Here is a 13,083-nt window from a genome sequence, read left to right on the forward strand (position 1 = left end):
TTTCATTTGACATCATCCCATTTAGTAATTCCTAGCATATTTCCTAAGCTTTTGGGGTCCTACTAAGAAAGTTGCCTATATCTATATGTTAGTGTGACACTATGTTTCTTGAAGAGCTGCATAGTGTCTGGTCTAATTCCTAGGTTTTTGATCCATTGTGAGTTAGTTGATTCTTAGAGTGAGACAAGGGTCTAGTCTCATTCTTCTACATATGGATAACCAGTGTTTCCAGCACCATTAAGAAGACTATTTTCTCCAATGTATGTTTTTGGCACTTTTAACAAGAGTCTGATGACTATCAGTGTGGATTTGTCTCTGTCTTCTACTCTGTACCATTGATCAATATTCTGTTGTTATGCCAGTACCATGCAGTGTTTATTACTATAGCTCTATAGTATAATTTGAAGTCAGGTATTATGATGCCTACAGCATAGTTTTATTGAATTAGAATTGTTTTGGCTATTTTGAGTCTTTTGGAAAACTGGGAACGTAACCACCATTTGTCCCAGCTATCCCTCTCCTTGGTCTATACCCAAAGGATTTAAAAACAGCATACTAGAAGGGCACAGCCACATCAATGTTTATAATAGCACAATTCACAATAGCTAAACTGTAGAACCAACCTAGATGCCCTTCAATAGATGAATGGAGAAAAAAAAATGTGGCATATACACACAATAGAATATTACTCAGCAATAAAAGAGAATAAAATCATGGCATTTGCAGGTAAATGGATGGAGTTAGAAAAGCTAATGCTAAGTGAAGTAAGCCAATCCCCAAAAAACAAAAGCCAAATGTTTTCTATAATATGCAGATACTAATTCACAATAAGGTGTGGGGAGGGCATTAGAGAAGAATAGCATTACCTTAGATTAAGTAGAGGGAAGTTAAGGGAGAGGAAGGGAGGGGATATAAGGAGAGATAGTAGAATGAAACAGGCATTATTACTTTATGTTTATATGTGACTGCACGACCAATATGATTCTACAACATGTACACTCATAGAAATGAGAAATTATATCCCATCAAATTACATAAATGCATTCTAATATCATGTATAATTAAAACAATTTAAAAAATTAAAATTAAAAAATAAATGAGTACAGAGCTATAAGAATATAACACAGATATAATTCCATGTTAATACCCTGCATCATCCTGGCCAGAAGAATTGAAATATTATTAAATAAATATCTGCAAAATAAGTTCCATAAAATACAGGACTCTTTCTGCATCCGTAGTCCTGGCATCTACTCCACAAAAGCCCACTTTAGCACCTTACTAGGGAACTGAAGGATTAAAAGTTCCATTCGCCTAACAAATAAAACTGGAGTGTCCTGATGCCAGGCATTTCATATTATAAAATAAACCACCATTGTTAAATATCCCCAGTGTTATGTTATTGGCTGGATAGTTCACAACCAGGAAGAAAGTCCCACTGGAGATACTTGGGAATGCCTGGGGATAGGTTATTTGTCACGAATGGAAAGGAGGTTACCTCTGGCATCTGGTGTTATTAGAGGCCAAGGATGCTGCTAAACATGCAACTAGACAGTTCATAGGACAACTTCTACAACAAAAAGCTATCAGACCAAGAAATGTCAAGAATGCCAATCCTAAGAACTTCTGCTCAACTCTCACTAGTTTACATGCTAAAAATCAGCCACTTCTTCTTGCCCTATCATAGATGTTTTAAGAAAATTCTAAGAAGTTCTATAAATTTTCTTTTTTTTTGACAAATGAATAGTTTTAGGTGCAAGAAATGATACCTAACAAATTATAGCATCTCATAATTTGTCAAAAACAAGGGTAAATTTTCTAACATTAAAAAGTGTATGTTTTATAACTCAGAAGTAGAGAGCATTAAGTTTCCAAGACTTCTGATATTGTGTGCATGAGTGTGTGTGTGTGTGTCTGTGTGTGTGTGTGTGTCTGTGTGTTTGTGGGGGGGTGCTGCTCTCCCTTCATAATCACTGTGGCAGCTATAAAATACCCTTCCCCCAAAGCTATCTGCCTCCTAATTCCTGGAACCTATGGATATTACCTTGTAGGACACAAAAGAGTCTTTGCAGGTATGATTAAAGATCTTGAAATGGAGAGCTCATCTGAGATCATCTGGATGGGCCCAGGATGGAATCACATGTCTCCTTGTAAGGAGGCGGCAAAGGGGGGTTGACAAACACAGAGGAGATGTGAAGACAGAGAAGGGGAGATTTGACAATGCCGTCCTTGAAGACCGGGTCATGTGTCCATAAACCCAGGAGTGCCAGTAACTGCCTGTGGCCACCAGAAGCTGGAAGAAGCAAGGATCCCCCCACCTCACCTCTCTAAAAAGCATGGACTTGCTGACACCTTGACTTTGGCACAGTGATACTGACTTGTGACCTTGGTTCTGCCAGAACTGAGAGATAATAAATCTTTGTTGTTATAAGCTTCCAGGTTTGTGGTAATTTATTACAATAGTCACAGGAAACAAATATAGTCACAAAATGCCTGACACAGGTTCAGGTATCGCTTCCACATGCAACTGATTCTAGAAGAGAAGAAAAACCTCTTTCCATGCATCAATAACACCCTTCCTTCAACAAACGAATTTTGTGATAGGTCCACAGCTTAATCACACACACACAAAAAAAAACAAGATGATGATGATGATCATTTAGATTAACCAGGGTACACCTTCTGGGTTCCAGGGACAGCCTGCCCGAGTTCCTTGTCTCTGTTCACAATGAAACTTGTAGACAAGAAAGAAGGGTCTGAGAACTATCAGTGGGTACCCAACAGTGGCAGCCTCCTCCCCTTCCCTGAAAGACCTAACTGTCATGGTTGTTCTGATACCAGGACTGCTCACAGGAGCTAGTTGTTGACACAGTGGCTGTCACCACTGCTACTGAAAAGAGCCCTATGAAATGTCCCTGCTTTGTCCTCATCAACTGTACCCCAACCAAAGAAATGGATGAGACCATTATGCTGGACTTTACAGTCAAGAAATGAACTTGTCCTCATCATAGAGAAGCTATGATCTGAGAGGAGGGTGATTTATCACCAGGACAGAGGTGAGTAGGAAGAAGGATCAATACGTTAATTGGATTTACTTTTACTTATATTTGTTTTCTACAGCTCTGGATTTTTCCCTGGAATTATTTCAGCAGTAGCAACCCAATCTACACCAAAACTCACTTGGTCTACTGCCAACGTGTCCCAGGTCCAGCAGCAGTTAAGATTCATCTCTCTCTCCTTCAAAACTCTTCATTATCCTTCAAGTTCTCACCCATAGCAGTAGCATAGCATTAATAAAAGAACTGTGTATGTATCATTTTCTATTTTGATTCTGGACTGCAGGTGTCCAGGTCTAGACCAGAGGCTGGCCTGGTATAACTCTGCTCCCCAACATTGTCTTCTCCCACCTGCACGAGGAGGGCATCTGGGCTGGAGGACACTGGCAGAAGGCAGTACCCTTTAAATATAACATGTCTATGAAATTACAAAAGCGACCAGCATTTCTAAGGTTACCATGACTTAGCTGCTGTGAAGTGGTAAAAGAAAAGACATTTGTCTACAAGGTGATAGATCACAGGCAAGAGACTAAGACCCTGTCAAAATCTGCAGTATACCCATTTATTAATGTCCATCATAATAGTATAGGACCTTGACATATGTTAGAATAGTCTTGTAAATAGACCTCCTTGCTGAGAAATCTCTTTCCAGCATCACTATGATAATTAATGCCTCTAGACAGATTTATCATTCTTTCATCCTTTGAACATATTCTGTGCAAGGAACTGCGCCAGGCACTGAGATACGGAGAGTCTCCAGGCAGGACCTGAAGAACCCTCTAGAAGTTCCCAATTCACTGTTGCTCTCCTTCAACTTTTATTTTTAAATTCTTGCTTGCCACATTCCTGCCTACTAGAGAGTCTGCATATCCCCAAAGAAATTTCTGTCAAGGGATAATTTCAGTAATTTGTTTTAGAGAAACAATAGGAGTACTGAATTTTTAAAAACGTTTCGCCAAACTTTACCCTGCCCACTCCCGCAGTGATTCCGATCAAGGCTCTCTGGGTGAGCTGGGTATACTCCTTGTAAATCTCTGGACAATGAATACATTAAAGCTATGGTGCAAGGAAGCAATTTTCCCCAGGTTCCCATGCTCATTGGTCTCCACAGGATTGAAAAACCTAGCAGGACACTTCCTCCTTCCAGGAGGGGATACAGAGCACATTGGGCAGACCCACACATAGCACGCGCCATCCTGCTTACAGTCAAACACTGGGTTCTCTGAACACTCTGCATTCAGCCAGAGATCCAGGAGGTCAAAACCCAGTCAGATAAATGCAGAGCAGCTCAGCAGTGACAGCTTTAGCAGGCGCCAGTGGTAAGGTCTTGGAACTTTCCATTGTCCCCATTATGGAAGCATGTGTTGTAGCAGAAAGAGCACAACCTCTAGTGACAAACAGGTCTGAGGCCACATCCTGCATCTGTCCCTTCCTGGCTGTATTTTCTCAGATAAGTTGGTGTTTGCTCTTTGCTTTGATCTTTTCATTTCTTCATGAAATGGGAATCATCATCATCATATCTACAGTTGAATCTACGGGTCAAAGGCCATTGTCAGGTCTGTCACTCTTAATCTCCAGCAGAAAGTCTGATAGATTACTGAAAACATTTTATGTACAGGAAGCATCTGAGCTGCAGACACTTCTGCAGTAGTTATTGTCACTGGTTTTTGAGGTTTGGGCCTTTTTTCATCATTTTTATTTATTTTTTCCTCTCTCTGTAATCCTAGAATCCAGGAAACCTGCTCTCTACTACCACATATTGGACATTACTTTCTATTTAGCTTCTTGCATACCACAAGGGAAAGGAAATTTTAGCCTAATGATTTCTTTCTTTCTTCTATATCACAAGGCTGATTCAACATGTAACAGAATGTACGATTCCATAAAACCTGCAAAATTCTTTTACCTATAATGTGGCTCTCAAAGCATGGCCTCACCCCTAGTTTTGGATTCTAGAGGCCCAGGATGGGACCTAAGTATCTGCACTTTTAATGAACACCAAAGACATGCTGATAGCTTGGTGACCACACTTTGATAAATGTTAACATTCACCATCTCAAGGCTATATAAAAGAAACAGGCAACTACTACCTGCATTGCAGGATATCATGAGTGACATGGCATTGCACACGTTCCTTCTATTTATGCATTTGGCTAAAGCCACTTCTTTGAATGTAAACAGCATTTCTACTAAAGTAATAATACCATGTTACTTTTGACCAATGGCTCCAATAGATGCAATTGTTACTGTCATAATATCTTAGATTCTTTTAGATTGGCTCTTTAAGAAAACATTTCCTGATCTCAAGCCAGAGAGTGGCTATTTGGGGTCTATGGAACCTACAACCTCCGTCACAGCTGCTCCACTTTGCCTTTGTAGAACAAGACAGCCATAGCCGCTGGGCAACGGAATGACCATATTTCAATACAACTTTAGGCCTACTGGCCACAGTTTGCCTAGCTCTTCAATAATACTCAGGGACCTGAGGAACACACAGAGAGGGGTTGAATTCTTCTCTTGGTAGGAGGGGCTTATATAGGACTCTAAGAGGAGCCGGTATGATCATAATTAAATCACCAATAAATTTTATAGGTTAGAACAGAGTCCCTCAGGAAGGAAGTGTGAAGAGTGCGGGTGAGTCTGAAAGGAAATGTCCTCCTTGACTGACCACCGGCTACAGTTTGAATGTCCCCACCAAAACTCATGTTATAAATTTAGTCCCTATGGAGGTATTAACAAGAGGAAAATAATCCTACTATGGTATTTGGGGTGGGACCCATGGGAGGTCACTAATGCTGAATGAGGTTGTAAGGATGAGGCTCTAATCCAATAGAACTGGGACTTTACAGGAAGAGAAAGACCTGCAGATATTCAGTCTCACCCTATGATGTCCCGTGTTGCCTTCAGGACCTGCAGAGTCCCTACTAACAAGGACTTTGCCAGATGTGGCTGCTTGGCCTTAAAATTCCGGGATGTCAAAATTGGGATACAAATAAATCTTTATTCTTCATCAAATACCCCATCTGTGCTTCTTCATTTAGAGCAACAGAAAAACAGGCTGAGATGCCAACTCCTTCCAATGACTTTTGAGCTTACACCTTCAGAAAGGAAACTGTGAGGTCCTTCTTCAGGTACGTTCAGATGTAAGTTAAAAGTGGAAAGGAAGCCACAGGACCAGCTGCTGTGCCTTGCCCCAGGTGATGGGAAGGAGGAATCACTACAAATCAGAGACCTCAATCAGGAGGCCCCATCCACCAGCAGGAGAGGGTTGAGGAGAAAGAGAAGCCTGCAGCAAAGCAATTAGCAGTACTCTGGAATCACTATACTCCAACAAGAGCACTTACTAGCAAGCCTCAGATAAGAAAATAAGCAGAACAAATACCTCTTTGAAATGCTAAAGAGCCCTAAAGGATGTCTTACTTGGATAGATAAAAACATAATAATTATTTTACAACAGAAGGCTGCTCAGAGAATCATCCCAGACTTTATAAAGAGTTTTTCAGCCCCCCAAATGGTACTGAGCAGCAAAGCCCAAGAAGGACTACCAAAGGGGCCCTTGGGCACCTTTAGTGTATACCTTGTACCTTGCCCTGGGCTTCCTGTTCACTGAAGGAAGTCTACCACCCCAAGGAAAGACTAGCTGTTCTGCAGCCCAGTAGATTTAGATGTAGACTTTCAACCAAAGGAAGGCTTTAAAGAGATATTTGAAGGTACAGAGACCTCAGAGATTCAAATGAAAAAAAAAAAAAACTGACTCACAGAGAATATTGTCAAATGTGGCCATTCAACTGTGTGTGTCAGAGGCCAGATGCACACTGGTGTCTGTACTGCCTCCAAAGCCTTCTGTCCTTCCCCTATCCCACGTTGCCTAGGGGCAGAGGCACTTGTTGTAATACTTAATACAATGTTTTAGCTTCATTTTGGAATTCCATTTTTAACTCAATTAACAGACCTGAAGAGAATTATAATATTTCTAATATAATCTAAACTGTCATTTATTGAGTATGCCATAGAGAATTTAAATTTTCTTTCAGATTTGTATTTGCCCACTGAATATTTAATGGAAAAGATAAATTATTTTCTCCTTTCTTGGTTACAAATACTTCAGAAGGGTGCTGTAATTCAGAAAGGCATTTTGTGTTGTCAAAATACTCTCCCCCTCCCAAAATTAGATGAATATTAACCCCAATCAGACAGGAGTTCCGGATACCCTAATGTTTGTGTTCTTAGAATGGAAAAAAAAATGTGTATTTGAGGCATAGAAATTTAGAAGACTGAACAGTGAGTTTGAGGGTGGGGAACTAGTCTTTCCTTTACTCCTCTTGTCTTCTGTCATTTTAGAGGAACTTAAATCTGTTATGGAACAGTCTAAATATTTAGAGTAAATCATTTGTGCTAAGCACACCTGAAATTAATAATGAATGACATCAATAACTTACAATATATTTTCCTCTGAACTAAAGTTGATTTGATTGACATTAAACAATTTATATACATTCACACAAATATGCACATGGTATATACATTTGTTATATATTACCTAGATACACTACATATGTAATATATAATGTATATGGAAGCACAAATAGGGAGATATGGTATAGTCTTCAACTGTGTTACATAGACATACTAATGTGAAAAAAATCACAGCATCACTTGACAAGCAGATTGAATAGGAAAATATAAAAAATGCACAGTAATCAGTGTTTATATTTATTCTCATCTCTCCTTAAATTATTGTTCAACTGCAAGTCATCTACCACTATTTGTAATAATTATATTAATGAAATGGCATTTGCACCATATACCAGATATTTAACAAGACCCCTGGTGATAGAAATAAAACTGAAGGTTTTGTTTATATTTTGAGATAAATATATAAAGAGCCCTACAATGATTTGATACAGGAAAGGTGAGTGTTGGGAAAAGAAAAACCTAAATATACCCAAGTTTGCCTGGCTTTGAAAAATCTATAAAGTTGAATAAAAGAATTTCCATATGCCAAAAGATCAATTTTAGAGGAGTTTTATGTCACAACTTGAAGATACTTGGGAAATTCTCCCATTACAAATCGAATTTCAAAATATCAGAGATTATTCAGTGTCTGAGTCACAAGAAAAGTATTGCTGAGGACCAAACCCTGGAAACCATATTTCATAAGGAATAACTAGAATACCTAGTAAAGTTCATCCTGGAAAAGAAAACTCTTAGTACAATATGACAGGTGTCTTTAAATACCTGAAGAGCCACCTTTAGACAGAGATTTGCTCTGTTGGCATACAGAAAATAGAACAAGGGTCAGTGTGGAGACAGAGTTACCTAGTAATGATATAGACTACTTTGTAACTTTGTATTTCTTGCTTTGTGTTACTGGGCATATTCTAAGAGATATTGCCAGTGATTGGTGTTATAAAAAAGTTCAAAATGTAAAATCTTAGGCCACACAAAAGTTCATTGTCAGTTCAACTTCACTTCTTATCCACGAATCTTCTCCATAAATGTCCTGCCAAGTGGTCACTCAACAAAAGGACAGCATATGTCGAACAACAGAAAAAGTAGACCTCTGAGATGAAGATATAGGCAGAATTTATTTCTCAGTGAAGATGTGGCTTGATGGTCAAAAAATGCCACCCCCTCCACCAGCCTCCTCAGCCACCAGGCCTGGGCCAACCTCAAAACTCTCCTTCCCCAAAAAGCAATTTTGGATATCCCTCTAATGCACATTATAGCTTGAAGCCCATTGACTAGAACAGCAGGAAGATCTCATAGTTGCTAAGACGCTGTGATAAAGAACAGTGTGATTGATTCTCAGTTATCTCTCCAGGATTAATTTAGTGCTATAAATGTATTTTAAGCAAATTGACATTAGCAAGCTTTAGGGTCATAACAACCTAATATTTAATTAATTATTTGCTTCTTTCTTTTTATAAGAATTCATGAATTCTCTAATACCAGTTTGTTTTGTTTTGTTTTGTTTTGTTTACTTTGTTTGTTTGTTTGTTTGTTTTTAACATGATGTCCATGGGTTGGAATACACTGAAACTCCCTCCTCCCTTAAATGAACACATCCCTGTTTTCCAAACACACACACACACACACATACACACACACACACTCCAAGTACTACCACTACTGGAAAATGCCAGTTTGCTTTCTTGGATTGTGAAATAGAAATTTAAACTAGAAATATTCTTCTCATCATTTCCATCCTTTTGTATTTCCTATCATTTTTTGACCTCTTTATAAATTTATTTCATGGGAACTTAAACAAAAATTGCATTTTGGGTTGAGGCTATAGCCCAGTGGTAGAGTACTTGCCTGGCATGTGTGAGGCACTAGATTCAATTGTCAGCACTACATATAAATAAATAAAATAAAGGTCCATGAAAAACTAAAATATATTTTTTAAATAAACTTGCATTTTTTCCTCCATCAGTAGGGACCTTGCTGTGTATCTGGTATTTCATTAACAATTATTTCAGATAGTGGGAGGTGACTTACAATTAAATAATAACAAGATGAGAGTGAATATAAACCAATTACTATGTACTTTTCATTAAAGCTGAAGAAATAAAATCAGGAATCACTAAATGGGACAGCAAATTCAAAAGCTTCTGCAAAGCAAAGAAAGTGACTAAGAATGTGAAAAGAGAGCCTACACAATAGAAGAAAATCTTTGCCAGCTATTCCTCCAATAGAAGATAAATATCTAGAATATATATAAAGAACTCAAAAAACTTAACACAAAAAATAACAAATAACCCAGTTAACAAATTGGTGAAAGAACAGACACTTCTTAAAAGAAGAAATACAAATGGCCAACAAATACTTGAAAAGTTGTTCAACATCTTTAACAACCAAGAAAATGAAAGTCAAAACTACACTGAGATTTCACCTCGCTCCAGTCAGAACGGCCATTATCAAGAATAGAAATAGCATACTTCTGAGGATGTGGGGGGAAAGGTACACTGACATTGTTGGTGGGACTACAAATTAGAACAAGAATTTTAAAAAGTGTATGGAGATTCCTAAAAAGACTAGGAATGAAACCACCATATGACCCAGTTATTCAACTCTTTGGTAATTATGAAAAAGAACTAAAACCCACATGCTATATAGTGATAACAGCCACATCAATGTTCATAGCGACTTATTTTAATTCACAATTGCCAAGTTATGGAACCAGCCCAGGTTCCCATCAATGGATGGATGGTTAAAGAAAATATGGTATATATACACAATATAGTTTTGCTCAGCTATTAAAAAAGAATGAAAAAATGCATTTGCTGGTAAATGGATGGAACTAGAAATCATGCCAAATGAAATAAGCCAGACTCAAAGTCAAGGGTCAGACGTTTTCTCTCATATGCAGAACCTAGAGCAAAATAAGGGGAAGAAAGGGGTCTCTGAAAATAGAAGGGAAATCAGTGGAGTAGAGGAAGGGGATTGAGGGGGAGGAAAGAGAGAAGAAAGAGCTACAGAATGGAATTGAACAAATCATGCTATTTACATATATGAATATACCACAGTGAATTTTACTTTTATGCATAAGAAATGTAAAAATAATAAATAGAGGGAATACCAGTAGAGTAAAGGGAACAGAGGGAGAGAGAAAGGGAGGAAAAATAGAAATGTTGGAGACTGAAACAGGGCAAACTATATTTCATGCATATATTATTATGTCCAATAGAACCCCACTATTACATATAACCATAGTGCACTCATTGAATCATTTTTTAAAAAACTGAAAGAGATCAAATCTGACCCCTTATAAACATTTAGGAAGACACTTGGTTCAATTCACTGTGAGGACCAGGTCCTTTCTGACCTGATCATGGGGTCATTTCAGTCAGGACATGTTAAGTTCTATAGACTCTGAGCCTGACATCCCCCTCATGCTTGCCTCCCTTTTCCTCTTGTCATAAATGTGACTTGACATGAGAAATCACAAATCCTACTCCAGGAAGGTTGAAAAATTCCTCTTCTTCTTGCACAATTGTGTGTGGACCCCAGCGTTCAGCTGCTAAGAGCTCTATGCCTAGTTTGTGAGTGTTTACTGAGCACTTACTTTACACTTGGCATTGTAGTTTTAGATCTTCAAAGAAGAGAGGGCTCAAGTCAAACTTCTGGAAAGAAATGCAGTTCCTGGATGCTGATTCCTGTTGTTGTCATCTTTAAAAGTCCTCCTTTCCCAGAAGCAAGTCATACTTTAAAAAATTCCTCTTTCTCAAAGTTGATTTTCTCCAAAGGCTGCCCTTCATCCTACAAATAAAAAATTGACATCTCATGTTCAGTTGTCCCAGGAAAGCAGTTCAAATCTCCAGGAAAATGACCGTTCCCTTTATTAACCAGGGGGTTCAAACATTTGAGTATCATTGTGAATTTACTGACAGTGTCAAGAGGTGACTGGTGATAAAGCCAGGCTGGTTTGTCACCCAAAATGGGTGAATTTAAAGTATTACTGAAGGATTGTAAATTTGAACCAAGAAATTGACTGCCAATCCTCTGTGGAAGCAATGGTGAGAAATATAGAGCACTGGAGCTCCTAGTGGATGCATTTCCAGCTCTGCACAAGAACGGAGTATCAATAAAGAAGCACACAGAGAAGCAGGAAGAGCTTCTGTATCTAGTAACACTGAAGCACGACTGCACGTTTGCCCTTACCACACTGTGATTGGATACAGCAAGTCCAGTAAGTCCCTTTCTGGTTTAGCTGGTTTGAGCTTATTTCTCTTTCTTGCAGCCAAAAGAGTTGCACTAACCAACAGGGAATAAAAACACACCTAGAAATTGAAGTCCTATTATACACAGACCCATAATACCCCCAAATACCCATGTATTAGGTTGTCTTTATCTGAGAGTCAATGGAGAATCCCCTATCATTTTGCAGATCCCATTAAAATGTAAACTCAAAAACTAAGTCCTGTGGCTAAGGGAATATTCTTTGTGAGAATCATTAGAACTTGAAAGATTTTTTTAATATTTATTTTTTAGGTGTAGATGGACACAACACAATGCCTTTATTTTTATGTGGTGCTGATGATCGAACCCGGGTCCTACACGTGCTAGGCGAGCGCTCTACCACTAAGCCACAATCCCAGCCCCGAAAGAGGTTTTTTATTTGTTTTTAAATGTAGATCAGAGTAAAGGATTTTTTGGAAAGACTTTGAAAGTAAGAAGGAGCTAAAGACTCATATTGCAGTCAATGTTTTCTGTTGTAGCTCACAGATGTATATTCAGAGCCCTGTGATATAGTGAAATCCCAATTCTCTCCTACTCTGTGCCCACATTAAAATCCATATCCTATTAAGATGTTTTTTCTTACCAGGGAAGAATGTCTTTAATGTTAACAAAAACAAAACCTAGGGAAATTCACTACAGAAATAGATTATAATGTCAGTTATCTGTCCGTAAACAAAATAACGGAATATCTATTTGTACACAGGGAGTGGATGAGAGGGAAGGCCTGGAGGCAGGGTACACAGGATGGGGATTAGGAACTGGAAGACTTTCTGAATGCAAATTAATGGTTAGAAGATACTTTATAGCTACCTGAAGTTTGATACCCTGGAGGCTTATTTAATGCAAGATCTTTTGGATCTGGATATAAATTAGCACCAGAAGAAATCAGTAGAAGAAAAAAAAACTAGATGGCTTGAAGGCTCATAGCAATGGGATGAAGACCTAAAGCTAACATTTACCAAATAGATGAAAGCTGATCCCCACCAAAAAATAATAAAAGGATTCATATCTCTTCGTTTTTGTTTAAAAAAAAAAAACTATCCATCTCTTTGTCAGTATTGAATACCTATCGTGAGTCAGACCTCATGCTAAGGGCTGAGAATACAAACATGGATTGAACAGCCACTGCCTGTAACAGTGACCTCCTAGAAGGACAGATAAGATGTGAACAGAAACATCTACAGTTTTGAGTCAGCAGCATGCGTCTCATGAGTAGCTTAGCATTTTCTCGGGGTCTGGAGCAGGGAGAAACCACTTACTGCTAAGCTTCAGAGAAGGGAGCACG

General features: G+C 38.5%; 1 long non-coding RNA gene across 1 annotated transcript in view; it reads right to left on the reverse strand.

Annotated features, from left to right (window-relative positions):
• LOC125617718 overlaps positions 1-11,314 on the reverse strand; it is a 375,399-nt gene extending 364,085 nt beyond the window's left edge. Inside the window, exon 1 of the long non-coding RNA XR_007348809.1 lies at positions 11,125-11,314. This is a non-coding gene — a long non-coding RNA (uncharacterized LOC125617718). The remainder of the gene's footprint in view (positions 1-11,124) is intronic.
• Positions 11,315-13,083: the final 1,769 nt, after the last annotated feature.

Source organism: Marmota marmota, unplaced genomic scaffold (genome assembly GCF_001458135.2).
Source record: "Marmota marmota marmota unplaced genomic scaffold, marMar, whole genome shotgun sequence".
Lineage (NCBI taxonomy): Eukaryota > Metazoa > Chordata > Mammalia > Rodentia > Sciuridae > Marmota > Marmota marmota.